The 26579-nt window shown below is 42.2% G+C and overlaps 1 protein-coding gene, 1 long non-coding RNA gene and 1 other non-coding gene across 10 annotated transcripts in view; 2 read left to right on the top strand and 1 right to left on the bottom strand.

Annotated features, from left to right (window-relative positions):
• Nucleotides 1-3120: 3120 nt before the first annotated feature.
• Nucleotides 3121-9060, bottom strand: LOC144610670 (uncharacterized). Its single transcript, XR_013549443.1, has 3 exons — nucleotides 8924-9060; nucleotides 4300-4331; nucleotides 3121-3513 (listed from the first exon to the last, which is right to left on the bottom strand). It is a non-coding gene; the product is annotated as an uncharacterized LOC144610670 (long non-coding RNA).
• trnai-aau (transfer RNA isoleucine (anticodon AAU)) lies at nucleotides 4455-4528 on the top strand. The gene has a single exon. It is a non-coding gene; the product is annotated as a tRNA-Ile (tRNA).
• Nucleotides 9061-9219: 159 nt separating the features above from the next.
• LOC144608045 (cAMP-responsive element modulator-like) overlaps nucleotides 9220-26579 on the top strand; it is an 87577-nt gene continuing 70217 nt past the window's right edge. For 4 of the 8 annotated variants that reach the window (XM_078425334.1, XM_078425364.1, XM_078425345.1 and 1 more), the window contains exon 1: nucleotides 9229-9351. The gene's annotated coding sequence lies outside the window, so the exon portion shown is untranslated. Of the gene's footprint in view, nucleotides 9352-10996; nucleotides 11020-26579 lie in introns of those variants that run through there. The other 4 variants (XM_078425305.1, XM_078425296.1, XM_078425324.1 and 1 more) reach the window with 4 other exon arrangements.

Genomic DNA, 26579 nt, shown 5'->3' with positions numbered 1-26579 from the left:
AACAGAGATTGCAAACATCACCAGGTGAGCCTGACGTTGAACCATTAAAATTCCTGAATAGGATCCATTGATTCCTATTCTTTATTTGCTATTGGCTAACCACCTCTCAAATCACGCTGGTACATAATACCCAAATTTCATTAGTCCCTTTTTGTTTACCAATCTGCACTGTGGGATTTCATAAAAAGTTTTCAGAAAATCCAATATTGAAATCCAAAAAACCCACAAATATTGTAATTTCACTACTCCCCACCAAATCCTCAACAGTATCTTGACAAAAACTCTAGAATTTACTTGAATATAATTTATTTTTCATAAGTTTATTTTGCTCAATATTATCATTTTCATATTTTCATATCACAGCCTTTATTATCGGTTCAAGCATTGTCCCAAATGTCAATGTCTGGTTCAGAGATCAATAGTGCATTTCTCTCAATAGTGCATTTCTCTCAATAGTGCATTTCTCTCAATAGTGCATTTCTCTCTCAATAGTGCATTTCTCTCAATAGTGCATTTCTCTCTCTCTCTCTCTCTCTCTCTCTCTCTCTCTCTCTCTCTCTCTCTCTCTCTCTCTCTCTCTCTCTCTCTCTCTCTCTCTCTCTCTCTCTCTCTCTCTCTCTCTCTCTCTCTCTCTCTCTCTCCCTCCCTCCCTCTCCCTCCCTCTCCCTCCCTCTCTCTCTCTCTCCCTCCCTCGCTCCCTCTCCCCCTCCCCCTCACTCTCTCTCCCCCTCCCCCTCACTCTCTCTCTCTCCCTTTTCTTGAAATAATTGGGTCTTATTTGCTATCTTTCAATTCACAGTGAGTACACTCCAGGAAGTATAGAATTTTGGAAGATGCTAACTGCAGAATTCATTATTTACACAATTACCTCTGTCAAAGCTTTGTGAAATGAATTTTCAGGACTTTGGTATTTATCAGTTTTCGGTATCGTAAACTTATTTAGATTTTTTGTTTAAGCTTATGCTGTCATCTTTTATTTCCTGTTTGCATTTGGCACTAGTATATCTGGAAGTTTTTTCATGCCTTCTTTACTAAAGACAGACATGTTATTTGTTTAATAGCTCTGTAATTTCTTTATTCCCAGTGAAAATGATCCCTCCTCTGGACATCATCTCGACAAGCCCTTAAAGAATTTTTAATTTCAATACGTGCTCTTCAGAGCTCGTAGGCTAAGTTTGCTCAACTCCCCTCATTCAACCAACTTCACATATCATTCTGGTGAACCTTTCATTGTGTCCCTTCCATTGCGTGACACAGAGCTATATCAATTACCTGTTTGTTATCTAAACCAACTATTAACAAAAAATAGGCCAAATGGTCATCAAGCAAGCAGAGACAAATTAAATGAATAATTTGTTTACATGTCTGTAGGCTTGCAGTAAGAAATGAATGAGTTGACATGTGAATTCCACACCAGTACTGCAGATTTCAACAGAGTGGATTAGACTGTGAAGGCTGACTACTGTCAAGAGTTAATGCAAAGAATGGATGGAAGCAGTGCCCCAAGGAAGGCCGTGAAGATAGATTTGTGCACCATTCTGCCCTTTTCACCTGTTGTTATATTTTATTGTCATTTTTATCATCACCATATTGGTTCTGTGAGCTATATGTGAACAAGGAATTTCATTGCACTCTGGTGTATATGACAATAAACTAATCTAATACTATCCAACCCTCTCACCTTCTGAATTCATTTTCCAATGCAGGCCTCTTGAGACTCCCTAAATGTATTTGATCCACTTCACAAACAACACCAAAAACTGCTGAAACTTGAAGGTCTGGAATTCCATTTCTAACCATCTCTATCTTGCTATGTTTTTGAAGCTGCTTAATAACAAACTCTTTGCTGACATGCCCTAATCTTTTGGTGTATGGGTCAAATATGTTTAAAATATATTTTTAAATCAATACATATAAATGGAAGATGTTGTCATGTAGTCATTGTACCTTAGATCCAGTGCACCACTTTACCCATTTTGTATGAAGCTGTTGCAAATAAATCACTATATTTTAATTCACAATGTGCACAGCTCTGAAATGGTGAGCTCTTAAAAAGAGTGTGTTCCTTCGACCAGTCAAGGTTATTAAGCCAGTCAGAAATACCAAAGTTTTTCAGGAGTGTTGAGATTTTTGATGTTTTCACCCCTTCTAAATTATACTCCAATTATTCTGACCAATCTCATGAGCTCCAAATACCTCATGACCCTTCATCACTTGTTCCAGAATTCAGCACTTACCATTTCACCACATTCTCCAGATATTCAAGAGCCTAACGAGTCCCTGGGAAATAATGGCTGGATCACGTTCAATCTCACTCACTTCCCACAACTTTCACTACAACTACCGTGTCACCTGCAGAATGGGCAATGCTGCAGGCCCTCCACTTTGCAGCCCTTCCGTGAAGCACAGTGGTATACAAATTATGATCATGGTTCATTCAGTTGAGATGGCTCTGTCGCAGCATGCTGCTGTCAAAGGCAATTTTCAAAGACATTAAAAATCGGATGAAATTGAATGAAATCGGACAAAAATAGATGTGATTATAGTACAAATATTTTAAAGTAAGTTATTTTAAAATTATGCTGCTATTGAAGATTCATAACGTCTTGAAATAGAAAGGTAACAAAAATAAGTTAAATACAACTTTTCCCTGAACAATCAGTGACTCATTCACACAAAAGGTATCACAAAATGCTGGAGTAACTCAGCAGGTCAGGCAGCATCTTGGAGAGAAGGAATGGGTGACCATTCACACAAAGGAGTCTGATGAAGGGTTTCGGTCCAAAACGTGACCTATTCCTTCTCGCTAGAGATGCTGCCTGTCCCCCGAGTTACTCCAGCTATTTGTGTCTATTTTCGGTGTGAACCACCACCTGCAGTTCCTTCTTGCACACACTAAGGAGTTGATGCTTGTCAGCAGCCCATGCTTGGAATAAACCACAGGGGGGTCATTAGAAAGTGTATTCATCTTCTCAGCTCAAAGTACAATACAATACAATACAATACAATATATCTTTATTGTCATTGTACAGGGGTACATACAACGAGATTGGGAATGCGCCTCCCATACGATGCAATAATTTTATTAGCTAGTCAGTATTAATTTAAACAACCCAATGAAACAAATTGTAACAGTTTTAAAACAGAATAAAGTGCAAGTAGATCTGTGCCGGATCACTGTGCGATGTGACCATCCGGCTCAGCAGGACCGGTTCATGGCAGTAATGGCCCTGGGGATGAAGCTGTTCCTGAGTCTGGATGTGCGGGCGTAGAAGGCCTTGTATCGTCTGCCCGATGGTAGAAGTTCGAACAGACTGTTGCAGGGGTGTAAAGAGTCTTTGTGGATGCTGGTGGCTTTTCTGTGGCATCGTGTATTGTAGATGCCCTCCAAGGCTGGTAGCTGTGTCCCGATGGTCCTCTGAGCTCTATGGACGACCCTCTGAAGAGCTTTCCTCTCTGCCTCCGTGCAGCTGAGGTACCACACTCTAATCAGCTTCTCAAATGTTTCATTTGCTGGGAAGTTTGGAGAAGAAACATTCTCGATTTTGACACTTTGCTACTATATGTGTTGAATTACACGTTACTATGTACGAGCACGATGAATGAAAATAATGTCATTATACTGCAAATGTATTTCTTCTGTAGGTGTTTGTTGTGATATTGCTGGGACTACTTTGTTGTATCACAAGGTCTGCTTTGTTTGCCTGTGTAGTAATGTGTATATAAGAGGTTGGTGTGATTAGGTGGTCACTCTGGTTCCAGGTGGCCACGGAATAAACAGCTTGGAGTTAAGCTCCAGCATTGTAACCTTTCACACACGTGTACTCGTGGTCCGTCCAGGGTCATAACAAAGGTACAACAGATACCGGACCACGAAGTACAACAGTGTTAAGAATTGGATATCGTTTTGGGAAAAAAAAGCATTTCTTATAAAACTCAGACGGCTGCAATTCGGTATTTTTTGGGGGAAAAAAAGTTCTGAGGTCAGTATTGGTGCAAGTAGCAGAGAGTTGGTGCTTAACTTTAGATGTGTTCTGTACTTCTGTGTGCACAAAAACAGATGTTGAACAGTAGAGGGCACAATGTAGATCTGCTACTCACAAAGCAGCACACACACACTGCGTTCTGCAGCAACATTACATGCAATCAAATGGAGAGTCGTGCATATTGGAAATGAATTAAGCAGAAAATAACAATAGCATTTTAAATGCCCAATGTTTGCAAGATTACTATCAATGAAACTGTCTGGAATATGAACTGGCAATACAACAAGAGATAAATAGCGTGTACTTAGCTTACCGTGTACATCGTTACCAGCAGATGGAGAAAGTCTGGGAACCAAAAGAAAAAAATGTTTTATTCTAATTATTTTTCAGACCTTTGCAAAAATAAGTTTGCATCATACATGAACTGATTTGTATAAATTGATTCAGATTGAAACGCTCGCATGCATTGGCCGGTTAGCTCAGTTGGTTAGAGCGTGGTGCTAATAACGCCAAGGTCGCGGGTTCGATCCCCGTACGGGCCAATTTCATTTTTCTTACGAGTCATTCAACTGGGTCAACACACATTAATAAAGAATAAAACAGGGTAACATAAATAAAGAACTGCATATTCATATGCATATAGTCGTTTTTATTTTGCTGATAAGCAAAAAATCACCCGCCCTTTCCAGTCTTATATTTCAGATGAGTTTTTATTTTCCTCTTCTCGTAATTTCCTGGAATGCATATGGAGTATAATAAGGGGATGGAAATGCAGCCTTGTATTTAGTGATGAGAACTATTATGGAGGATGTTTTGTCACCTATCTTTTTACTGATTGTGATCTGTGGGTTAAAAACTCAAGGATCTAGTTGCAGAAGGGGTGCCAAGACATAGGTCCAGGAGTTTGGAGATGAGTTTGTTGGTCTGGCTTGGTGTCCTAGTTAAACTAGTAATCGAATTGCAGTGGATAAAGGCTGCCTGGGAGGATGGAGCTGATGTGTGCTTTGACCAACCTCTCAAAAGCACTTCATGACAGTGGATGTCACAGCCACCAGACATCCACCAACATTAACATAGTTTTATGATTACATCAAAGCAGATTTCTGCACTGCTCATTCAGTAAAAGATGCTTGAAAACTACACGATATTTGTTGTAATGTACATTGTGCAGCTCTGAAATGGTGAGCTAGTCTTAATGTACTGTTGAACTTTGGGAATTATCTCTGGAGTTTATGGTGATAGAAGAATCAAACCAAACCTATTCCTAATACTGATAATGCTACTAACGTACACATCTGCAGTGTTTCACTCGGATGATGCTTGAATTACAGAGTATGAGGTATAAGGGGAGAGGAATGCTGGAATCTGGAGCAACAAATAATCTGCTGGAAAAATTCAACACCCAAGCAACATCTGTGGAGGGAAATGGGCAGTCAATGTTTTGGGATGAGACCATTCATCTGCACTGGGAAAAGTCGAGATGAAGGGTCCTGACCTGAGCATCCACTGTCTATTTCCCTTTACAGCTGCTGCTCAGCCAAGTTCCTAAAGCAGATTGTTTGTTGCTCCAGGTGCAAGGGGAGGTTGGACAAACTTGCTTCAAATACCAACTAAATAGTTTGAACAGCAAACTACCTTGGTTCCACTAGCGACTTTGGGCTTTTGTTTTGTTTTGCACAATATTGTGTGTTTTTTTATTTAATGAGCTTTTATTTTGTTTATTATGTCATTTATTGAGTACTGTGTTTACAAACCTCGAGTGCTACTGCAATTAAGAATTTCATTGTTCTGTTTCGGTGCATATGCCAGTTAAACAGTCTTGCCTCTCTTGATTGTTTTTCATTTGGAGCATGACAGGCTGAGGAAGGGAACTGACAGAAATATATTAAATTATGTAAGTCATGGTTAGGTTTGATATTCAGAGTCTTTTTCCCAGGGTGGAAATATTAAATACTTGCGGGCAGATCTTTGTAATGAGAGGGAGGAAATTAAAAGAATTGAAAGGCAAATTTATTTCACAGGTGCCTAGAAGATACAAAGGGAGGTGGTGGCAGCAGGTACAACAGCAATTTTTAAGAGTAATTTAGGCAGGCACACGAACAGGGAGGGAATAGAGGGATAGTAGACCATTTGCAGGCGATGGAATTCGTTTAAATTGGCATTATGGTTGGCATAAACATTGTGAACCATAGGTATTTATTTCACAAAATGCTGGAGTAATTCAGCAGGTCAGGCAGCATCTCAGGAGAGAAGGAATGGGTGACGTTTCGGGTCGAGACCCTTCTTCTGACTGATGTCAGGTGGGCGGGACAAAGAAGGATATAGGTGGAGACAGGAAGATAGAGGGAGAACTGGGAAGGGGGAGGGGAAGAGAGGGACAGGGGAACTATCTAAAGTTGGAGAAGTCAATGTTCATACCGCTGGGCTGCAAGCTGCCCAAGCAAAATATGAGGTGCTGTTCCTCCAATTTCCGGTGGGCCTCACTATGGCACTGGAGGAGGCCCATGACAGAAAGGTCAGACTGGGAGTGGGAGTTGAAGTACTCAGCCACCGGGAGATCAAGTTGGTTGAGGCGGACTGATCCCCCTCCCCACTCCGTCCCCCCTCCTCCCTCCCTAGGAGATAGATTTAAACTTTAAAATGTGAATAACTTAAAAAATATAACACCAATTTCAATGAAACTTCTTCCATTGGCACCAAAGGGCCGACGGTGAATAAGGTTGGCCTACAATTGTTGCGCGATCGTGTACTGTTTTGGCTGTAGTTCAGGAACAGAGTATTAGTATATAGATATAGTAGCAATCACACATCTGTTCAAATGAGTAATGACTCAAACAATTAGATCAAATGAGCATCAACCTAGAGGGGCTTGGGTATCCTTTAAAGTTAAAACGTAAGTATAGCAAACATTTAGAAAGGCAAAACGTGTTTTGGGATAGGAGTTTTATTGTACAACAGATTCAACAAATTAAAAATGCGAAGTGGTTGGCCTAAAACATATAAAGATCTTAAGAAGACACAATAGCCTGCGGATGCAGGAATCTTGAGCAAAAAGCAAACTGCTGGAGGAATTCAGCATCTGCGGTGGCAAATTCAGGTCAGGACCTTTGATCAGACCTGAAACCCCGTCCTTCCATTTCCCTTCACAGATGCTACTTAACTGAGTTGCTCCAGCAGTGTTTTGTTCTTAAGATGATCTACACCCTCAGACCCTCTAAGCAGTCTCTTGGGATCAAGGATGACCGAGATTGTTCTGATTTTTGAGTTTGTTAGATGGCTAATGAGGCCAATGTAGGAACTACAGACTGTTTCAAAGATGAGGCAAACAGTAGGTTTGAACAGTTTGAAGAAGGGTCTCGATCCAAAATGTCATCTATTCCTTTTCTCCAGAGATGCTGCCTGACCCACTGAATTACTCCAACCTTTTGTGCCTGTCAAACAGTAGATAACATTGTTGACAGGGAGATGGTTTGTGAAGTGGTGTGCTTCTATTGCTGCTTATGGCAGGCCTCATGTTCAAATGCATGGCCTCTGGGTTGTCAGTACAATTATGACTTAAATGATTGCTTTGTTAGAAATCTGTAATAACTTCTGACAAAGGGCTTTTGGCATGACATGTTAACGGTGTTTCTCTTCCCATGGTTATTGGCTGACCTGCTAAACGTTTTTGATCCGCTTTCGAATAAGTGAAGCGAGTAGCTGCTCTCAGTTTGTATGGACCTTGAAGTGCAGGACGAAACAGAAATATAGAAACATCAGTTTATTTTTCCAAAACAAGCAAACATGGACCGAAAGCAGTGAAGCTGCAATTGTAATTAAACCAATCATGTTGGTAAAATTCAGCAATTGCAAGATCTTCATTAACACCAGTTTACCACGTGGAGGTGTCCACATTTCGCAGCGTGCCAATGTTGTGCGACATTCAATGTCACATTAAAAAATCCAGGACTCAACAAAGGGGAACTCAGCCTGTCAATTCAGTTGCAGATGAACCAGAACTTTTAACACCCCAACCACAATCTAACCCAGTAAACGCATGTCCCCTCATACAATGGAATTAAGGGCCTTCAATCATCTGTCACAGGGTTTTGCAAACGCCTATCTTTCTTGAACATCTCACACTGGGCGGGGAGGAAAAAATAAGTTTGCATCAATGTTATAACCAATTTTTTAAAAAACAGACGTTTCAAGCTCACATCCCACCACTTACTGACCACAGACGGACACTGAATAGATGGATAAGAGCTGTGATTGTTGCCCCCTGTTACGACAAGGGTGAGAGGGGATCTTTTTGTGTCCTATCTTCGGTTTGAACCAGCATCTGCAGTTCCTTCCTACACATTGTCAAATAAATGGACTTTGAAACGCAATTGACATATATATTTTTCTAAATCACAAAAACTTTTTTTTCGCTTTCTGTGCGCTCTCACTTCATCCTCAACCGCCCCACCCCTCATCATATCCTCTTTTTAAAAAAATAATCAAAATATAAACTTTATTCAAGTTTAAAAAAAAAGTACAATACAGGAACTGTGCAAAAAAAATAAAATCTTCTGACATTCTCGGCCGAGGCAATACATACGTTCGATTCGTCGTTATAATATGTGTAAGAAAATAACTGCAGATGCTGGTACAAATCGAAGGTATTTATTCACAAAATGCTGGAGTAACTCAGCAGGTCAGGCAGCATCTCAGGAGAGAAGGAATGGGTGACGTTTCGGGTCGAGACCCTTCTTCAATACAATACAATACAATATATCTTTATTGTCATTGTACAGGGGTACAACGAGATTGGGAATGCGCCTCCCATGATGCAATAAATTAATTAGCTGGTCAGTATTAATTTAAACAATCTAAATGAAACAAATTAGAACAGTTTTAAAGCAGAATAAAGACCCTTGTTCACACACGATTTTTACCCCCACACCCTGCCTTGCCTCCTTTTTATTTTTCTTGTTCTTCTGTCGTTATTGTCGTTGTTGTTGTTGTTACCCCTGCAGTGAAAACGGTGCCAAAGCAGGCGGCAAGAAATGAGATCCGGGCACGGGCGCAAGGGGAGGAGGAGGCGGAGTGGAAGCGAGAGCGCGGGGGCGGAGCGGGACCAATGGCGGGCGGGGAGCGTTTCGAAAGGCCGGGCCGTTGGGAGGCGGCGTCCAATGGGGCGTCGAGTTGCGGCGGCGGCGGCGGCGGGCGTCGGTGGCGGAAGGATCGCGGGTGCCTGCGCGCCGGGTGCTGCGGCCTCGCCTGGTTTGAGGGGACTGGAGGTGACGCTCTCAGTGCATATCTTTGACGTGGCGGCTACGTATCAGCACGGCCATCCACGCCTAGCGCACCGTAAGCAGTGACGAGTAAAACTACGTAAGTGGTAAGTGGAGTGAAAGAGAGAGAGTTGGAGAGAGGGAAAGGAGACGGAGGGAAAGAAAGAAAGAGAGAGGTCAATCGAGAGGCAATAACAGCACACGCACTACTGTGACTGCATGCACGTAGCATTAATGCAAAGAAGAGAAACACGAGCTGGGGAATAGAGAGGAACATAGACGGAGAGAGAGAGGAGGAGACGGTGACACTAACAGCACACACACACACTACATGCACGTAGCATCAATGCAAAGAAGAGACACACGAGCTGGGGAATAGAGAGGAACATATACGGAGAGAGAGGAGGAGACGGTGGCACTAACAACACATACACTACATGCACGTAGCATCAATGCAAAGAGAAACACGAGCTGGGGAATAGAGAGCAACATAGACGGAGAGAGAGAGGAGGAGACGGTGACACTAACAGCACACACACACACACACGCTGCAAAGACGATGAACCGACCAGAGCTGGGAATAGAGATAGGAGATGGAGGGAGAAGAAGTCAATTGAGAGGCGGTAGCAATAACAGTACACGCACGTTGCATTAATGCCAAAGACTTGAAACCGACCCGAGCTGGGAATTAGAGAGAGAAACTGCAAGAGAGAGAGAGAGAGTGGAAAAGACGTGAAGGAGGCACTGCTTCCTTTTTTTTGAGGGGGTTAATTTTAAGGGACTGGGATGAGGGCCGATCGGCTGGTGACGGGAGCAGAGTTTGTAGCCTTTGATTTTGTAGAGTCTGATCGAAGGAACCTGTACTTCAACCCACTCCCTCTCTGAAATGTAATTAAAATAAATAATAGCCAGTTTCAGATCTTTTAAGCGGCGGAGAGAGTAGGGTGGGGGTGACAGGCTGAGATGAAGTGTTATTTGGAGAGTCACTCTCTCTCTCTTTTCCCCCACCCTCACAAGTTAGTGCTGTTTTAAATCGTAAAATTGTTTGATTTGTGTTGATAAATTCAAAGAAACATATGTTCTCTCTGGTGTTTTATTATAGAGCAGGATTAATAACAAAGACTCCCCATCATCGCGGGAGCGGATTTGTCTTTCAGATGTTTTAAAAAAAAAACACATATAAAAATTGTCAGCTTTAATCTCTTGCTCGAAACCGCAAATTGCAAGCAAGACATTGCAAGTTGCATTCTGGCGTTTTTTAAATTCCTTAAATAGCCGGAGATAACGACAGCTCCGGAACGAAGACAAGGCGCACCCCGTGTGTTTTTTTGCAAGACCAAATGCACGATATACTTTGTTTTTGTTTAAATTTAACGCTGCCCTAATCACCCGTAATCCAGAAATACACTTAACATTGAAAGAAGTGGGCTGTTTTGCCTCTTAAATTGCATATAATAATGGCGAATCGCTCTTTACTCCCGCGGTTTGGATTTGCTTTCACCCCCTCTCCCTCCCTCCCCGATTTGTGCCGTTGTCAGAGTGGTTATTACATGAATATCTGTGAGTATTTCTCCCACCTCCCAACCTTGTAAAGATGACAGAAGAGGTGCTTGCCGTGTCTCCTTTTATTTTAGCCGCCCATTTTTTTGTATGTAAGCTCCTGACGTTTGTCCACTTGCGACAACATGATCTGCTACAGTGTAACAACATGACGTTATCCTGGTTAGACTTTGTCACAGAAAATACGACCGAGACTTGTCGGTGTGTGCGTGTGAGTGAGTGAGAGGGAGACGTAGAAAATTTATTTAAAGGGAGTTTGAAGGCGGGAGAGAGACATGCGAGTCTCTCTCTGCGCCGTCTGTCCCGCTTTGCCTTTGAGGAGACTCGGGTCTGGGAGTGACTTCGGTGGCCAAACCAAAACATGTCGGAAAAAGGACAACACGAAATTACTCGGCGCCTGGACACAGAATCTTTCAGAAAACTATTCACCTCGGGATTGTGCTTCTCCTCTCTATTATAAAACATCTCGCTTTATTTTTAATCGATTTTTTTTTTGTTTTGTAAATTCGAGCCAATGGTGGAATATAACAGCAATAATGTGCCAGGAATCTATTTCTTTTTTTTCTTTCGGTGTGGTCTTTTTGAGAAGTTTTATCTCGGGGGGGGGAGGGGGGGGGTGACGGATTTTATTTTTTTGTATTGCTGTTTTTTAAAACGCGTTGGAATTCGGAGCTTGGACTATTTTGCATGGCGCTTTCGAAACGGTTTCTCCAAGTTTTCAATTCCGTTCAACGGAACTCGGTGCCAGGATCTCTTTATCCAAATATCGGGTTCTCTTAAATGGGGGGTGTTCATGCATGAAGCCGTTCACCCTCGATGCAAAACTGCCCGCCGTTTATTGATACAAAAATCCGGGGCTGCAGTTTGCCCGGGGGGGGGGGGGGGGGGCATTTTTAAAATTTTCGAAAATGTAACTGCAACCGCAACAGGGCAGTGAGATGTTTAAAATTAAAAAAAAAAAGTAACGGCATGTCGACACCCCACACTCGTTTCACAGCTTAAACGTGTTGGATTTATTTTTCTCTCTCCGGGATGGGGTGGGTGGGGTAAAATGAGAGGGGAAAGTTAAAATAGTGCACTTATTTCGGGAGGTTCTCTCTGATTAAAATGGCGGCGGGTTGGTCTGCGGTGGAAGGTTCTAGAAATGGCGCAGTGTCTGTCTCCTCCAAGCGGGGTTCGCCAGCACCCTCCTACTGTAGTCAGCCCGTGCAATTGCAGTGGAAATGTACTGATGCGGTTCAGATGTAATCATGCGGTGGAAATGCAGCAGATTCAGAGGCGTCCATTTCTTCCCTCCTCCCACAACCCTTATGAATTGAACGTGTGAAGGGGGAAACTGGCGAGAGAATGATAGCTTTCGGGAACTGATAGACATGCACCACTACAACCTACGACTCCTCCAATTGCACTCCCCTTTTGTAATCATCGCATCGGCAATTCGCCTTATTCAAAGCCTTAAAAAAAACGTTCGTGTTGGAGTGATCAGTACTTTTGTCACCCGGCTCTGAACAACGAGGTCTTTCAAATTGAAGTTGTCACTTTACTGTTTATTCTCATTGGAGATAGAGGGGTGATTTCACAGAAATCTGTTGTGGAGTTTAAATAATAGTGCTGAAAGGAATGCTTAAGATTTAAGAGAGTGAGCAAAACACTCCGACAATTCAAGGCTTGGGTTATTGCAAATGTTTTGTCTGAAAGCAGAATGGAGCAGATTTATTATTATCTTTTGAAACGGCACTAAATAAATACTGCAAAGGGAAGGGGAATTATAAATCCAATAAGTTTGGAACTAATTGACTTTGAAATAACTGATGTAGGTTATGGTCCCCGATGTTCCCGTTTGTGCGATTTTCTTTGGCGTGAATACGATAACTTTATTGCTGAGTAGTATGTCCTGCAGGCGATTTAGTTTAGTTTCCAAGTGGGTGTCACTGTTGGACCTCTTATAATGTTCAGGGCCGAGCGTAACATTATTCTCTCTTTTAATAAGCAAATATTATTCTCTCTTTATTCCAATCCAAATTTTTAAAAGATTTAAAATGTGTTTCATTGTAAAATACGGAGACGCTCACTGCGGAAGTGATTGATACCAGACCTCCGTGACTTGTGATTTGGTACTTTTGGAGGGAAGAGGGAACATTAATTCTAAACTTATGGCAATTGATCATTGGAAACGTTTTTTTAAAAATTTGCTGTTCAAATTGCTATTGGCAGTGGGAGAAATTTGGTAACATTTAAAAATATTTCACTTGTATCAACATGTGTAAATAGTAATATATCATGTTTGCTGGCAGAGGTTAGTTTATACAGCCCCTCTTGGTGAAGTTAAATTTGAGTGCATTGAAACAGTTTCTTACGTGCAAATTCAGTCCGAGATCGTTTCTAAGATAATGGTAGCACATGGGCACAGATTTTTCTTGACTAAAATTGTTTTTTAAAGATATAAGCAAGATATAGAGAATTATGTACGTTTAAATAATTGAAAGGGATGTGGTGATTCTATTCGGATCACCTTGTATTTTGAACGGCAGGCTATATTCATGCAATCCTGTGTTTAATTGTTGAGTTTCTGATTCCAGCAATTTTACCCTTCATATTTAACCAAAACGGACCAGTATGCAAATCATTTGCTGTTTTTAGCCAAATAACAATCATAAATTGTCACTCTATACATTTAACAATAACTAATTAGGACATCTATGGCTTTACTGTGTAGTTTTTTAATGGGAGAGAAAGAATAGGGATAAAAACGATAAAGATCATGTCAGTAAATTATTCTTTAATATTGAGTATATCACCACTTAGAATTTGTCAGTGCCAAATGATAACTTTTAATTGTATGATTTAAAACAATTAAATTAATCTGTAAAAATTGACATTAAAAGGTGAAGCATTAGTGGTTCTTGACCCGAAACGTCACCTATCCATGTTCTTCAGAGCCGCTGAGTTACTCCAGCACTTTTTATTATGTCAACCCCCAACTTGAGTTGAAAGACAATAGTTTCTGTGCTCTTTGGCAAACTTGATCTCTAAACCATAGAGGAAAATTCTCAGAATTTTTGATACATTGGATGCATGTGCAAATAGATCAGTGTTGATCAAGAATATTGGGATACCATCAAGGTGTTCACTGACTTTAGCTCAGTTCGCTCAGAATATTGGTTTAATGTTACCAACTGCGATGCGCATAACCCATCAAGTTTAAACCTGCGTCTTCGGTTTTAAAACTTCGATTAAAACAGCATCTGCAGTTCCTTCTTGCACAACCCATGTAGTTTAGTCAGTTTAGAGATATGAAATGGAATCAAGCCCCATCAGCCCACAGACTCCACCTCAACCATCGATCACCGGTTCACATTAGTTCTATGCTATCCCACTTTCTCATTCACTTACTACACATGAGGGGCAATTTACAGACACCAATTAACTTATGGCTTAAATTGCTTTCAATGGCTTTCATTGTGGAAGGAAACCGAAGCACCCAGAGGAATCCAACGCGGTCACAGGAAGAACATGTAAGCTCCACACAGACTGCACCCGAGGCTTGGATCTAACCCAAGACTAGCGCTGTGTGGCAGTAGCTGTGGTTCTGTGCCCCCCTAATCTCATGAAAAGAATTAGTCTTTGCAGAATTCTAAGTAATCGAGTAGCATTTAAATAAAGTATGAGAAAATCATAGATGGTGTTAAAATGTTATAATGGTGTCACCAGTAAATGCCAGTAAATTTCAGTTTAGATTGCCAATTTAAATGCCCTAAATCTAATGTGAATTTCGTATCTTCCCCTGGCTAAAGTTGTCCTCGCCAGAAATTTGTTACATTTTATATTATATCTTATGGATGAAATTTATTTCTGGGGGAAAAAAAGTCATAAATGAAGTAATATTCAACCCAATTAATCCATTCTGGTGTAGGAAGGAACTGCAGAGTTTGGTTTACACAGAAGAAAGACACAAAAAGCCGGTCAGCGGGTCAGGAGTGTTTTCCGCTCTTCTAGCGCTCTTGATCAACCATCTCGATATTAATATATTTGAGGTTGGTTGTGTTTACAATGCCTTGTATAATGTTATGAGGTAGTACAGTTGAACTTGTTGCTCTTTGGAATGGCAATGATCTGTTCGTGCTCTCCATATGTAGATCTGTATTCATCCCTATAACAAGTTATTAATCTTGGGTGTTTATTCACAAAATGCTGGAGTAACTCAGCAGGTCAGGCAGCATCTCGGGAGAGAAGGAATGGGCGACGTTTCGGGTCGAGACCCTTCTTCAGACTGATGTTAGGGGGGCGGGACAAAGGAAGGATATAGGTGGAGACGGGAAGATAGAGGGAAATCTGGGAACGAGAGGGACAGAGGAACTATCTAAAGTTGGAGAAGTCGATGTTCATACCACTGCAAGCTGCCCAGGCGAAATATGAGGTGCTGTTCCTCCAATTTCCGGTGGGCCTCACGATGGCACTGGAGGAGGCCCATGACAGAAAGGTCAGACTGGGAATGGGGAGTTGAAGTGCTCGGCCACCGGGAGATCAGTTTGGTTAATGCGGAACGAGCGCAGGTGTTCAGCGAAGCGATCGCCGAGCCTGCGCTTGGTTTCGCCGATGTAAATAAGTTGACATCTAGAGCAGCGGATGCAATAGATGAGGTTGGAGGAGGTGCAGGTGAACCTTTGTCTCACCTGGAAAGACTGTTTGGGTCCTTGGATGAAGTTGAAGGGGGAGGTAAAGTGACAGGTGTTGCATCTCGTGCGGTTGCAGGGGAAAGTGCCCGGGGTTGGGGTGGTTTGGGTAGGAAGGGACGAGTGGACCAGGGAGTTACGGAGGGAACGGTCTCTGCGGAACGCTGAGAGGGGAGGGGATGGGAAGATATGGCCAGTGGTGGGGTCCCGTTATAGGTGACGGAAATGTTGGTGGATGATTTGTTGGATCCGCTGGGTTGTGGGGTGGAAGGTGAGAACGAGGGGGATTCTGTCCTTGTTGCGAGTGGGGGGGGGGAGGGGGAGCAAGAGCAGAGCTGCGGGATGTAGAAGAGACCCTAGTGAGAGCCTCATCTATAATCCGCCATAGTGAGGCCCACAGGAAATTGGAGGAACAGCACCTCATATTTCGCCTGGGCAGTTTGCAGCCCAGTGGTATGAACATCGACTTCTCCAACTTTAGATAGTTCCTCTGTTCCTCCCCTCTATCTTCCTGTCTCCACCGATATCCTTCCTTTGTCCCGCCCCCCTGACATCAGTCTGAAGAAGGGTCTCGACCCGAAACGTCACCCATTCCTTCTCTCCCGAGATGCTGCCTGACCTGCTGAGTTACTCCAGCATTTTGTGAATACCTTCACTTCATTTACCAGTTCAATGATGGGCGTTTTAACTGATACTAGTCTGGGCATGTATATTCCATTCGTGCCTCCGATCAAAGTCAAATTTTTGGGCAACCCATGATGTACTTATTCTAGTTAGCAAAATGGGCTTGCTGATATAATGTTGAATATCAGTGCGTGTGTTGCTTTGAATGCAATAACTCTATAGACTGAATGGGTGGAATTATAAACCTGAAAGCAGAAATAATGGATAGGTTGTAGAAAGAATTGAATTTGTGCTTCCGGTTTCAAAATATATAGGCAATTAGAAAAAAAGATTGGCTTTGTTCTGCCCCTCCTCTCTTCCAACTTTCACCCCCCCCCCCCCCCACCCCAATTAGTGTGAAGGGTGAAATGACACTATCCATCTTCTTCAGAGATGCTGTCTGACCTGTTGGGTTACTCCAGCACTTTCGATACTAATACGCAATTGCTCAATACCATATCTCCATTATCCTTAGCCATTCCATACACTGAAGTGTTACAGCGAAGTACAGATTCCTGTACGATCTTTATTGGACTGGTTTGCTATAATGGAAACAATTGAATGAAAAATCTTACCTTTGTTAAATCTTACCTTTGTGAAACCCATTTAATCTTTTTCTTCAAAAATTTCTCCTTCATGCATGACCACATCTGACATCACCGTTATTGGATGAATTACAGATGGTAATGAGTCAGAGTATAGAAGGGGAAAGTGCCCGGGGATGGGGTGGTTTGGGTAGGAAGGGACGAGTGGACCAGGGAGTTACGGAGGGAACGGTCTCTGCGGAACGTAGAGAGGGGAGGGGATGGGAAGATATGGCCAGGGGTGGGGTCTCGTTGTAGGTGACGGAAATGTTGGCGGATGATTTGTTGGATCTGCTGGCTGGTGGGGTGGAAGGTGAGAGCGAGGGGGATTCTGTCCTTGTTGTGAGTGGGGGGAGGGGGAGCAAGAGCGGAGCTGCGGGATGTAGAAGAGAGCCTCATCTATAATGGAGGAGGGGAAGCCCCGTTTCCTGAAGAATGAGGACATCTCTGATGCCCTAGTGTGAAACACCTCATCCCAGGCGCAGATGCGGCGTAGACGGAGGAATTGGGAGTAGGGGATAGACTTTTTGCAGGGGACCGGGTGGGAAGAAGTGTAGTCCAGATAGCTGTGCGAGTCAGTGGGTTTATAGTAAATGTCCGTCACTAGTATAAGAAAATAACTGCAGATGCTGGTACAAATCGATTTATTCACAAAATGCTGGAGTAACTCAGCAGGTCAGGCAGCATCTCGGGAGAGAAGGAATGGGTGACGTTTCGGGTCGAGAACCTTCTTCAGTCCGTCACTAGTCTGTCTCCTGTGATGGAGATGGTGAGGTCCAGAAACGGGAGGGAGATGTCGGAGATAGTCCAGGTATATTTAAGGGCAGGATGGAATTTTTGAAGTGAAGTGTATGAAGTCAGTGAGTTCTGCATGGGTACAAGAGGTAGCACCAATGCAGTCGTCGATGTAGCGGAGGTAGAGATCGGGGATGGGGCCAGTGTACGCCCGGAACAGGGATTGTTCGACGTACCCGACAAAGAGGCAGGCGTAGCTAGGGCCCATGCGAGTGCCCATAGCTACGCCTCTGGTTTGGAGGAAGTGGGAGGAGTCAAAGAAGAAGTTGTTGAGGGTAAGAATCAGCTCTGCTAGGCGGAGGAGAGTGTTGGGTATCTTGGGTATTATAGCTGGCCAGTGGAGCCCTATAATCTGTAAACTTTAGGCAAAGCTTTCTATGATATCTACTTAGACAAATTACAGCATATGAAAGCTGAACTTAAAAAGTTAAGATAATAACACTGAACATTAGTGCTTAAAGATGCGTTTTTCACTTTTGTTTATGTAAAGTGATTTTTGAACCCAAATCTTGGGTTTGAGGCTGCAGTCAATTCTGCTGGCATTGTTACCTGAATACGCAAGATAAATGTTTATTTTCATTCAGTCTTTGCTGAAAAGAATACCTCATGCTGATGCTGACAAGGAAAGAGATGCTCTCTGAAGAAGCATCTCTTGGCTTTTCATTTTGAAGTTTATTCTTGCAACTCAAGAGAAAGTTTTGTTTGTTTGAGGCTTAGTAACAAGCATTGATTCATTCAACTCCAAAATACAACAGACAATAGGTGCAGGAGTAGGCCACTCGGCCCTTCGAGCCAGCACCACCATTCAATGTGGTCATTCGTGGCTGATCATTCTCAATCAGTACCCCGTTCCTGCCTTCTCCCCATACCCCCTGACTGCTATCCTTAAGAGCTCTATCTAGTTCTCTCTTGAATGCATTCAGAGACGGCCTCCACTGCCTTCTGAGGCAGTGAATTCCACAGATTTACAACTCTGACTGAAAAAGTTTTTCCTTATCTCCGTTCTAAATGGCCTACCCCTTATTCCTAAACTGTGGCCCCTGGTTCCGGACTCCCCCAACATTGGGAACATGTTTCCTGCCTCTAATGTGTCCAACCCCTTAATGATCTTGTATGTTTTGATAAGATCCCCTTTCATCCTTCTACATTGAGCATGGCCTGGTCAACATAAGGTACACTTGTCTTTTAATATTTTTGACTGTTGTACTTTCAGGCTATGAGCATATGAAGAATCTACCATTAAAATAAATATCTAATGTTTTGAATTGTTTCGTTAAATCTGGAATAATGCTATCAGTCTTGTATGATGGAAAATGCTTAATATTGCACTGTTATATATTCATAAACTGATAAAATGATCTACTTGATAAATTTCTGTTTTGTCTTGATTTTTCTCCTTTCATGAGATATTTATTCCATGTTATTAACCTACTTGCCAAAAGGAATAATTGTGACTTAAATGCTCTCAAAACCTTTGATTTTATGCACATTTGTTTAAATCTCCACTTGCAAATTGCTGTGTAGAGAACAATTCCGAACAATTCCAGCTTCCCTAAATTTGGCAGATTAGTGAAGTAGTTCATTTCTTGTATTTGGCAAATTCCTGGTGCATCTCCCTGTACACTTCCTGAGGGTATTTATCTTGAAGTAAGGTGCTCAGAATAGTTCTGTTATGCCATAACCAGTGATGTGTAATGATTCAGCATGATATTTTGTTTAGCAAAGCCAATTATTCTGTTCATTTCATCCACGCCTTAGTCTTCAAAGAGATGTACATCTATTATATTACTAAAACTCTCATCTTGTTTGTATGTTTGTATATTTGTATGTCTATTCCCGAAATACAGCCAAAACGGTACACGATAGCGAAACAATTTTAGGCCCACCTTACCATTGTCCTGCGGTGTTTCGTTAATTTTTATAGGCAATTAAGGTTATAAACTTTAATGAATCCGCTCCCCCCCCCCGCGCAGCAGCGCCCCCGGCAGCCGCGCCTGCGCAGTGCGCTCCCACTTGCAGGACCAGGCAGCCTCGCTTGCGCAGTTAAAAGAAGGTGGCCGCCGGCAGGACCACCATGTCGCAGCGCCTTGCTGCCGCTCTCCTGTTGCTGTCTGCCTGGGGCCGGGATGAGTCGCTCCCTCTTCCCTGTCCTCTCTCCCCCCCCCCCCTCCACTTACCGCCAGGTGCCCGCGTCCACCCAAACGCTGCGCCAGCACCGTGGTGCCGGTGGAGCTGTAGAAGCTAGCTTGTGGCAGCCTGGTGGGTGGAGGCTGCAACAAGCCGCCGCACAGCCCGCTCTGCCTGCTGCTCAGTTAATAAAGAACCTTTGCAGGAGAGGTTTGGACCCAGCGGGTCCACCCTATCTTTAATAAATCAGGCTTTCAAGTCTTTTTGTTGTCCACAGAATTGTGATTATACTGTCTATATTCTATTTCCAATGTGCTCAGCTTCCCAGTTCATACTATTGTAGCTCCTCATCATTTTGTCAATGGCGAGGAGTGAGCTGGATGGTGCCAAATTATTTTGTGACCTCATAACTTCTTTTACTCGTGTTCAGATTATTCTATTTGTTCCAGTAAACCCTTGGAACTATACTGCAGTCTCCTTTCCAGTCAGGTACACAGCCATTTCAACATTGGCTCTTAAGCCATAACCAAATATGTTACAAGCTACCACTGTCTCATTAACACTAAGTTCTTACATTTTCCATCTAAGTGTTAGCCGGTTTTCTAAAATTTCATCCAGATATTTTATGTATGCAGCATTTATTGCACTAACGTAATCAGCCCTTTCGTTTAGTTCATTAAATATCATAATTAAGTCAGTCAGACGTGACATTCCTTCAACAGAATGGTACTGATTTTTTAAAAATGAACACTGAATCCAAATACCATCCCACTCCATAAATATCCCTTTCAGATTCCACCACAAGAGTGAAATTAATTTACAGTAGGCTATGGTTTGCCAGACAGAGCAGTGATAGGAATGTTGTGCAGAGGCCATGCAGTTACAAATACCTAGAACTAAGAAGCCATTGAATAGGTAAATGCATTAAATGTAAGAAAAAGAAGCAAAGACAACCACTTTCAAGGTATTCACATTGCATTAAATTATACCATGGAAAAAATGAAATGTTAGAGGACCATTAATGTTTGGATGGATGTGATAATAAGGCAGGGCAATTGATGGCCCGAGCTTTTAATTCTAATACCTAGTGACAGTTTTGTGATGCTTCATTGGATATATTATGGATGAGCACAAATAATTAGAATTCCCTCTAATTCCTCAAATTTCTTAGTTGAGATGCAGTTGCAATTCTAGGGTCGACGAAGTTCTGTGAATCTTGTGCAAATTCAAGGATATCACTTTACAGCTGTAGAGATCAGGAGCATTCATAACTGGGCAGCCTCTTGTAGCATCCTCATGAAAGGCCTATGCTTTGGATTGTTTTAAAATGATGCAGATATTACATAAATATGGGTCTGGAGATGATTGACAATGTGGAAATTCAAGGAGATGTGAGGGGGCTGGTAAGTGGTATGGTATATTATCCATCAAAATATCATGGGTATAAAATGAATGAATGAATAAGTTTATTGGCCAAGTATGTGCATATACAAGGAATGTGCCTTGTATATGCACTTTCCTTGTATATGCACAATAAACGCACATATATGCACAAATACTTATAAACATAGAAAATAGGTGCAGGAGGAAGCCATTTGGCCTTTCGAGCCAGCACCGCCATTCATTGTGATCATGGCTGATCATTTACAATCAGTAACCTGTGCCTGCCTTTTTCCCTTATCCCTTGATTCCACTAGCCCCGAGAGCTCTATCTATCTCTTTTAAATTCATCCAATGAATTTGCCTCCACTGCCTTCTGTGGCAGAGAATTCCACAAATTCACAACTCTCTGGGTGAAAAAGTTTCTTCTCACCTCAGTTTTAAATGGCCTCCCCTTTATTCTTGTCCCCTGGTTCTGGACTCCCCCAACATTGGAACCATTTTTCCTGCATCTAGCTTGTCTAGTCCTTTTATGATTTTATATGTCTCTTTTAGATCCCCTCTCATCCTTTTAAACTCCAGTGAATACAAGCCTAGTCTTTCCAATCTTTCCTCGTATGAGAGTCCCTCCATCCCAGGGATTAACCTCGTGAACTTACGCTGAACTCCCTCAACAACAAGGATATCCGTCCTCAAATTAGGAGACCAAAACCGCACACAATACTTCAGATGTGGTCTCACCAAGAGCCTCTACAACTGCAGAAGGACTTCTTTGCTCCTGTACTCAAATCCTCTCGTTATGAAGGCCAACATGTCATTGGCTTTCTTCACTGCCTGCTGTACCTGCACGCTTATTTTCAGTTACTGGTGTACAAGGACACCAAGGTCTCGTTGCACTTCCCCTTGACCTAATCTGACACCATTGAGATAATAATCTGCCTCCTTGTTTTTTCAGCCAAAGTGGATAACCTTACATTTATCTACATTATGCTGCATCTGCCCACTCACTCAACCTGTCACCCTGCAACCTTCTAACATCCTCTTTCCAGTTCACACTGCCACCCAGCTTTGTGTCATCTGCAAACTTCCTAGTGTTACTTCTAATTCTATCATCCAAATCATTCATGTATATTGTAAATAGTTGTGGCTCCAGCACCAAGCCTTGCGGCGCTCCACTCACCACTGCCTGCCATTCTGAAAAGGACCCATTTATTCCTACTCTTTGCTAACTGTCTGACAACCAATTCTCTATCCATGTCAATACCCTACCCCCAACACCATGTACTCTAATTTTGCTCACCAAAAGTAGTGGTACCTTATCGAAGGCTTTCTGAAAGTCTAGATGCCCTACATGCACTGGCTCTCCTTCATCTATTTTACTTGTCACATCCTCAAAAAATTCCAGAAGATTAGTAAAGCAGGATTTCCCCTTCATAAATCCATACTGACTTGGACCAATCCTTTTACCGCTATCCAAATGTGCCGTTATTACCTCTTTAATAATTAACTCCAGCATCTTCCCCACCACTGATGTCAGGCTAACTGATCTATAATTTCCCTGTCTTCTCTCGCTCCTTTCTGAAAAAGTGGGATGACACTAGATACCCCCCAATCCACAGGAACTGATCCTGAATCTATTGAACATTGGAAAATGATCACCAATGGTCCACGATTTCTTGAGCCACCTCCTTGAGTATCCTGGGAGGCAGACCATCAGGCCCTGGGGATTTATCAGCCTTCAGTTCCATCAATCTACCCAATAATATTTCTCGCCTAATGCAAATTTCTTTCAGTTCCTCCCTTGATCCTCTTTGTCCACTAGTACATCTGGGAGATTGTTTGTGTGTTCCTTGGTGAAGACGGATCCAAAGTACCTGTTCAACTCTTCCGCCATTTCCTTGTTACCCATAATAATTTAATCCGTTTCTGCCTTCCACATTTGTTTTTACTAATCTTTTTCTCTTAACATACCTAAAGACACTTTTAATGTCATATCATATCATATATATACAGCGCGGAAACATGTCCTTCTTTATATTCTTTATATTCTTGGCCAGCTTTGCTTTGTACCTCATCTTTTCAGCCCGTATTGCCCTTTTTGCTATCTTCTGTTGTCCTTTGAAAGTTGCCCACACCTCCAGCTTCCCACTACTGTTTGCTATCTTTAACATCTTTTCTTTTAGTTTTATTCCATCTCTAACTTCCTTTGCCAGCCACGGTTGCCTCTTACTCCCCCGAGAACCTTTCTTTCTCTTTGGAATGAAATGATCCTGCATCTTCTGGGTTATGCCCAGAAATTCCTGCCATTGCTGCTCCACTGCCATTCCTGCTAGGATCCTTTTCCAGTCGACCTTGGCCAGCTCCCCTCTGATGCCTTCATAGTCCCCTTTGTTCATCTGCAACACTGACATTCCTGGTTTAACCTTCTCCCTCTCAAATTGCAGATTAAAACTAATCCTATTAGGGTCACTACCTCCAAACGGTTCCTTTACCTTGAGTTCCCTTATTAAATCTGGTTCATTAGACAACACTAAATCCAGAATTGCCTTCTCTCTGGTTGGCTCTAGTACAAGCTGTTCTAAGAATCCATCTTGGAGGCACTCGACAAACTCCCTTTCTTGGGGTCCAGAACCAACCTGATTTTCCCAGTCTATCTGCATATTGAAATCCCCCACAACTACAGTGGCATGACCTTTGTTACATGCCAATTTCAACTCCTGCTGCAACTTACACCCAAAATCCAGGCTACTGTTTGGGGGTCTGTAGATAACTCCAATTTGTGTCTTCTTACCTTTACAATTCCTGAACTCTATCCACAGTGACTACATCATCAGTCCCAATGTCACCCCTCGCAAGGGACTGAATTCCATCCCTATTATTCCTATACTCTTTTTCCCTTTAACTCCATCCTTGTCTATCCAATTTGAACCACCCCTCCCCCCCCCCAACTATTTAGTTTAAAACCACCCGTGTAGCAGTGCCAGAATGCTGGTCCCCCGCTTGCTGAGGTGCAACCCGTCCCTTTTGTACAATCCACCCTTACCCCAAAACAGATCCCAGTGGTCTAAGAATCTAAATCCCTGCTCCCTGCACCAGCTCCTCACCCACTCATTCAGGTCCCATATCTCCCTGTTCCTGCCCTCACCAGCACGAGGAACTGGAAACAAACCGGAGATAACCACCCCGGAGGTGGTTATCTAAGCTAAAGGAATATTATCCTTTGCATCTCAAGGACTGAAGTACAAACCTAACCTTTTAAAATTAATGGTTAGACAAGCCCTTGAATTGAGTTTAGTTCCAGTTGAAACACTTCAGAAACCAATCCATTCCTTAAGGTAACAAGATCTGATTTAGTCAAGAGCTGCTCAATGAAAAATAAGATTCCTGTTGCACAGATATTGAGTAATAGTCTCTAACAAGCTTTGTCTTCAAGTTAGTTTTCTAACCCTTGGTGAAGTCAATGGCTAATCAGCATTGGCTAATCGGAAACGTAACTTGACCAGCTGCATAAATATCCGTGCTCTGAGGAGGTAATGTTCTTTTGAAGAGTCACTGATTTCCCCAAAGCTTTTTTAGCATTTGTAAGGCACAAATCAACATTTTCTACTTGGCTGGATGAACGCAAGCTCGCCAGCATTGAGGATGACCCATCAGCTTGATTGAGACCATATCTGCTCCCATGCCGTTCAGTTTTTTCCCTCTGGCTGTGACATCTTCCATTTACAAATTGTACTGCAGGAACTTGTTAAAGCTTCTTTAACAAAAGTTTTTAATTTTTAAAAAAAATCAACTGAAAGCCCAAGGGGACTTGGAAATGTATCATATTTTCATCACTGAGTGAAAATCCTGGATCATCTATTTTGTTTCACTGTGGAATGCTTGTTACCTTTGGAATGCAATGGGTGGAGAAAGTGGATTGTGACTTCTTTCAAAGGGATTATGTGCAGTCTTTGGTAGTAGTTAATATTTTTTAATTACTGGGGTTAGTGGCCTGAGGTTTTGCTGGATTGGAAAATGGGAATGAGTACTCGTCAATTTAGTTTATTGTTATATGCACAATTACAGTGAGGTAGTTTACAAGGAAAATCTTGCTTGCATCACACAGACACATAGTTTGAAGAATTTAGGAAATTGGCAATATGAATTTATGGAAGGCGATAAGCGCCTAATTGTAAATGAAAATTGTGTAATCGAGCAGGAGGGACAAATTGATGTAGGGACATGAATATGACCTGAAAATCCATGTGACAACACCACATTTCTCAAATCTCAGTATTGCCAAAGTGTAAATGTTTTGGATTGGTTGTCCCATCAATTTTGATACTGGGGATTCTCAAATGTTATGTTTGCTTGCTTTCATGGATGGCATAATGAGTGCATGCTACAAGCTTCCAGCAACCACTTATGTTCTATTATTTCTGATTAACTGCCATTCAGGATTAATGTTAGTTGATAAGATCAAAATCTGATCTCAAGTTTTAGTTGAAAAAGAGAGGTGGGTATGGGTAGTGTAACAGAAACACATAATCCATTTTCACGAATAGGGGAAGTTCAGAATAATTATTAAGGAGGAGCATGGAATTCTTTAGTTTAAGTTTATTTATTTCAGCAAGATGAAGGAGCTAGTTATTGACTTCAGGACGCACGGTGGAACACATGTCCCAATCAACGTCAATGGTGCGAATGTGGAAATAGTTGAGAGCTTCAAGTTGCTTGATTTGAATATATACAAATGATCTGTTGTGGACCAACCACATTATTGAGACAGCCAAAACGGGACAACAACATCTCTACTTCCTGAGGAGAGAGGAAATTTGGTATGTCTGCAGTGACTCTAACAAACTTCTATAGATGCACCAGAGAAAGCACACTGTCTGGTTGCATCACAGGTTGGTTCCGGTAAGGCTAGTGTTTTAGATGTAGCCCCGTCCACCAAACAGACCATGCTTTCCATCATTGACTCCCAACATTTTACATTACCATGGAAAAGCAGCCAATGTAATTTAAAACTTGTCCCAGACCGGTCATTCCTTCTCCTTGCATTTGGCAGAAGGTACAAAAGCTTGAAAGTGCACATAGCTAGACTTGGAAACAGCTTCTTCCCCTCTGCTATCATGTTTCTGAATGGTCCTTCCATAAGCTAGGGTACTGTCGATTCACCTCTAACCCATTAAGAACATGAGACTTTGGTTATGGAAATTATGTGCTACAATGTTGAGAATTATGTTCTGCACTCTATCTTTCCCTTTGCTCTATTGTACTTGAGTTATAACTGATTATGTCTGATATATCTGATCTGTTTGGATAGCATGTAAAGCAACATTTTTCAATGTAACTCAGAAGATGTGACAATAATAAACCTAAATCGTTAAAAGCAAGACAGTTTAAGCGACAAGATGATATTGCTGAGTTGTTAAGATGGGCAGAGCAATGGTAAGCGGGGCAGAAATAGGGTAGAGAGTAATCAATTTTTTTCCCCATTGCCTAGATGTCCAAATATAAGTGGCTGGAACATTCAGAGGGGGATCTAATTCCATTCTGCGGTCTGTCGTA

The sequence above is a fragment of the Rhinoraja longicauda genome, chromosome 2 (assembly GCF_053455715.1).
Source record: "Rhinoraja longicauda isolate Sanriku21f chromosome 2, sRhiLon1.1, whole genome shotgun sequence".
In the NCBI taxonomy this organism is placed as follows: domain Eukaryota; kingdom Metazoa; phylum Chordata; class Chondrichthyes; order Rajiformes; family Arhynchobatidae; genus Rhinoraja; species Rhinoraja longicauda.
This window is presented reverse-complemented; position numbering and strand designations above follow the sequence as displayed.